The following is a 5,000-nucleotide window of genomic DNA, read 5'->3' as shown; positions in this document are numbered from 1 at the left end:
GTGCTTTTTTTTAAATCTTTTTTGTTTAGTTGTCCTTTTTAAAAAAAATAATTCTCTTTTTTTTTTCTTTTTCTTTTTTTTAATCTATTCCTTTTCGAGTTAGTAAAACGTTAGTTGTTTAGTTCGTTCGTTAGCTAGTTAGTCACTCAGTCAGTTAGTCACTCACTTACTTACTTATACTTACTTACTTAGGAAGAAATAATTAATAGGCCAGCTACGCATTTAAAATGTCGGCTTTTCTTTGTATCATACAAATGTTCTGGCGCCTGAGCTTGCAGTGTGTGTGTGTGTGTGTGTGTGTGTATGTGTGGTGCGCAAACGCACGGGTGTGTGTGTGTGTGCGCGCGCGCGCGCACGGGTGTCTGTATGTGTGTATACGCGCATGTGTGTACATGTGTATGTGAATTAAAAACAATAAAAGAGATGCAGGCTACATTGGTTGTTTCTTTCGATTTTGGACAGGCCAGTTTGGTTGGTTTGGTTTGGTTTTGTTTTGTTTTGTTTTGTTTTTGGGGGGGGCTTCGTTGTTTTTTCTGTTTGTTTGTTCGTTTGTTTGTTTGTTGTTTTTGTTGTTTTGGGTTATTTTGTTTGTTTTTGTTGTTGTTGTTTTGTTTTCTTAGGGGTGTGGGGGTTGGGGCGAGGGAAGGGGGGGGGGAATTGTGGTGTGTTTTTTTTTGTTTGTTTTTTTGTTTTGTTTGTTTTGTTGTTGTTGTTGTTTGTTTGTTTTTCTTTGTTTTGTTTTTTGTTTTGTTTTTTGCTTTATATTGTATCGTTCTTTCTTTTTTATTTATTCATTTATTTGTTTATCTGTTTACCTGTCTGTTATTTATCTACTTATTTGTGTGCCTTGTGTACGTTTCTTTATGTATATTATGTTTGCAACGGGTCACAGGCCTATACGCAATTAAAACATTTGTTCTTGTTCTTGTTCTTGTTCTTTCTTTTTTTTTTCTTTTTTTTTGTTACGCAGGGGTACAAAAGCCAACACCAACACCGCCTGGACGAAAGCGTCCCCCTCCCTTTTTTTCCCTCCCCCCCCCCCCACTCCCTCTAGTGGCCTCCTCCTCTCTAGTGGCACACACACACACACACACACAAGTGTGTCAGCGTCGGCGGAGGGAGAGAGAAAGAGGGGGGGGGGGTGTGGGGGGGTTGGGAAGGAAGGAGAGAGGGAGGGAGGGAAGGAGGGGATGGAGGGACAGGATTGGCCAATCCAGTGTAAAAACACAGGTCACCTCACACAACTTTCACTCTCACACAACACACACACACAGAGAGAGAGAAAGAGAGAGAAAGAGAGAGAGCGAGGGAGAGAGACAAGGTAAGCGTCACTTCTCGCTCGCTTTTTCCTTAGAGTAGTAACACTCTCTCTCTCTCTCTCGCTCTCTCTGCTCTCTCTCTCTGCAAATCAGGAAGAGGGAGAGACCCCCCCCGAAAAAGCGTGGAAATTCGCGGTGTGTTGCTTTGTTGTTGTTGTTGTTGTTGGGGGGTTTGTTGTTGTTGTTGTTGTTGTTGTTGTTGTGTGTGTGTGTTTTTGTTTGTTTTTTTGTTTTTTGTTTTTTTTTCTTTTTCTTTTTTTTTTAAATTTCACTCGGACAAGGAGGAGATCCACTCTCATCAGCTATCGTGTGTGAGTATTGTGATTTATTTATTTATTATTATTATTATTATTATTACTACCTTTTTTCTCATATTATAATTATTATTTATTTATTTATTTATCTATTTATGTATTTATTTACTTATTTATGTACGCTTATCTATTATTTATTCACCTTTTTTTTTTTTCTCAAGGCCTGACAAAGCGCGTTGGGCTATGCCGCTGGTCAGGCATCTGCTTGGTAGATGTGGTGTAGCGTATATGGATTTGTCCGAACGCAGTGACGCCTCCTTGAGCTACTGAAACTGAAACTGAAACTGTGATTCCGTGAGTGTGTGTGTGTGTGTGTGTGTTTGTGTGTGTTCGTGTGTGTGTGTGTGTGTGTGTGTGTGTGTGTGTGTGTGTGTGTTCGTGTGTGTGTGTGTGTCGGGGGAGGGGGGTGTTTGTGTGTGTGTGGGGGGGGGGGGGTGTGTGTTTGTGTGTGTGTGTGTGGGTGTGTTTGTGTGTGTGTGCGTGTGTGCGTGTGTTTGTGTGTGTGTGTGTGTGTGTGTGTGCCGGACAGTTGTGGCGCAATGGTGTTTATCTTCTGCTGTTGGGTTTTTTGTTTGTTTGTTTCTTTGTTTTGTGTGTTTTTTTGCGCAGTAAATTCGAAGTTGCGACATTATTGAGATTATCTTCGCTGTTGTTTATTGGGCTAAGGATGATAAAAAAAAAAGAAGAAAAAAAAGAAAAAAAATTGAAGCTGATATGTATGTATATGTCTGTGTGCGTGTGTGTGTGTGTGTGTGTGTGTGTGTGTGTGTAGCAGTGTAGCATTTCTATTGTTGTAGTTGCAGCAAAGTGTTTTGGTTGCGAAAAGCGTCCGATAACGCCAAACATTGTGGAAGATTTTGAATTGTTTTGTGTGCACTAATCTGTTTGAAAGTAAAGAAAAGAAGAAGAAGAAAAAAAGAAATCAAAATGGCTTATGCTTTCTCAAGACCAGTAAATATGCAGCAAGATCAAATGTAAATAAATAAATAGATAAATAAGTAAATAAATAAACAAACAAAAAACAAACAAATAAATAAACAAACGAATAACTAAATGAATGAATAAATAATGAATAAATAAGCAAGCTACTTCGGCTGCTTAATTCTTTCCATACGAACGGCGAAAGAGACGACGTTAACAGCGTTTCACCCCAATTACCATCATCAAAATATTACAAGCGGAAGGCTCTTATACTGAAAACGTGAATGTTGACAAAGAATACCACAATTCTGACGACAGAAGCTAAAGGTTGGCTCATTCAGACACCCACTGGACATCCGAGGGGTCTGTGTAGAGGAGAAGAGAGGACTGGCCGTACTGAGTGAGTTAAAGATGAAGGGAAACAATTATTGAGACTTCCGAAATACCGTTGTATGACGGCTTAAGCGTCAAATTGATGCTATTGCATTTTCTTTCCATCATTAAAGTTAATAAAGATGAAGATGGAGGGAAAAAAAAAGAAAGAAAAAAAGAAAAGGCAGTTGTACTTATCAAACGAAATAAAACAAAATAAAATCAGAGATTTCCACAGTAAGAAAAAAAAAAGTCATACCAGTATAAGTTTGCTTGTTTTTTTGTTGTTGTTTTTTTTCAGTGGCGTTTTCTCTTCTTTTTTTTCTTTCTTTTTTTTCTGGATGTTGTGTTCAGTAAATTAGAATTGGACATGTTCGGTAACAGAGCCTTTCTTCTCGCTTTGTATTTGTATTTATAATTATTTGTATTTCTTTTTATCACAACAGATTTCTCTGTGTGAAATTCGGGCTGCTCTCCACAGGGAGAGCGCGTCGCTATACTACAGCGCCACCTTTTCTTCTTCTTTTTTTCTTTTTTTTTCCTGCGTGCAGTTTTTTGTTGTTGTTGTTGTTGCTGTTGTTGTTGTTGTTGTTTTGTTTGTTTTTTTGTTTGTTTGGTTGGTTGTTTTTTTTTTTTTTTTGCTTTTTGTTTTGTTTGGGGGGGGGGGGGGTTTCCTATCGAAGTGGACTTTTCTACAGAGCCAGGAAGAAACCTTTTGTTGTCGTGGGTTCTTTCACGTGCGCTAAGTGCATGCTGCACACGGGACCTCGGTTTATCGTCTCATCCGAATGACTAGCGTCCAGACCACCACTCAAGGTCTAGTGGAGGGGGGAGAAAATATCGGCGGCTGAACCGTGATTCGAACCAGCGCGCTCAGATTCTCTCGCTTCCTAGGCGGACGCGTTACCTCTAGGCCATCACTCCACACTGAGGGGCGTGCCTGAAAAGAAAACTTATGACAATAATTCAGAATTCCAAATTGCTGCGAATAACCTTACTTACATCATTCAGGACAGAATAGAAAGGGTTGCCCTCATCATGTAGATAAGATAAAAAAAAATTTAAACAGATTTTTTGCACGTGTATCCGACCAGTCTGATACCAACCCTCTCCTACCCCATTTCTTCTTCTTCTTTTTTCTTCTTTTTTTTTATCTATTATACTTTACTTCATTTTTTTTTCTTTCCTGGAGATATCAGTTTGCATAACATTATGATCAACCAGTTTCCAGTTCTCAAAGAGGCGTATGCACTGTGTTTGGACAAGTCCATATACGCTACATCACATCTGCTCTAGGCAGATGCCTGACCAAAAGCAAAACCCAACGCACTGTTCAGGCATTGAGTGTGAGCATATATATATAATATTTGAGTATATATATATATATATATATATATATATATATATATATATATATATGTAAGAGTGGAATTCTTCTAAAGAATTTCGCCAGAGGACAATTACAACACTGTCGTTGCCATGGGTTCTTTTTCAGTGCGGCAACCTAAGTACGTGCTGCACACGGGACCTGGGCTTATCGTCTCATCCGAATGACTGGACGTTCGGTTTGATTTTCAAACTTTGAGGAGAAAGGGCGAGAGCGGGATTCGAACCCAGACCCACACGGACACTGTATTGGCAGATGAGCGTCTTAACTCTCTCCATACGAACGGCGAAAGAGACGACGTTAACAGCGTTTCTCCCCAATTACCATCATCAAAATATTGCAAGCGGAAGGCTCTTATACTTAAGAGGTGAATGTTGACAAAGAATACCACAATTCTGACGACGGAAGCTAAAGGTTGGGTCATTCAGACACCCACTGGACATCCGAGGGGTCTGTGTAGAGGAGAAGAGAGGACTGGACGTACTGAGTGAGTTAACCATTCTACCACCTTCCTCCCGATATGAATGAATGATATGGATACTTAATAAAGCGCCTTTTCTCGGTCGGAGACCTAACTCTTAACAAACACTGGGTCATTTTGCACAAAAAGATTGCTTACCTGGGTACAAAAAAATAGCCTCCCTTCCCAGCCTTTTCCTTGTACTTCAGATTTTTTTTTCTTTCCCC

At 39.6% G+C, this 5,000-nt stretch overlaps 1 protein-coding gene across 3 annotated transcripts in view; it reads left to right on the top strand.

Moving 5' to 3' along the window:
* Positions 1–1,248: 1,248 nt before the first annotated feature.
* The window catches only part of LOC143290938 (uncharacterized), a 47,796-nt gene continuing 44,044 nt past the window's right edge, over positions 1,249–5,000 (top strand). Inside the window, exon 1 of one of the 3 annotated variants that reach the window (XM_076600510.1) lies at positions 1,249–1,321. The gene's annotated coding sequence lies outside the window, so the exon portion shown is untranslated. Of the gene's footprint in view, positions 1,322–1,553; positions 1,631–1,896; positions 1,928–5,000 lie in introns of those variants that run through there. The other 2 variants (XM_076600509.1, XM_076600512.1) reach the window with 2 other exon arrangements.

This window comes from Babylonia areolata, chromosome 16 (assembly GCF_041734735.1).
Source record: "Babylonia areolata isolate BAREFJ2019XMU chromosome 16, ASM4173473v1, whole genome shotgun sequence".
Classification (NCBI taxonomy): domain Eukaryota; kingdom Metazoa; phylum Mollusca; class Gastropoda; order Neogastropoda; family Buccinidae; genus Babylonia; species Babylonia areolata.
The sequence above is the reverse complement of the archived record's forward strand: the minus strand, read 5'-3'. Positions and strand labels throughout refer to the sequence as shown.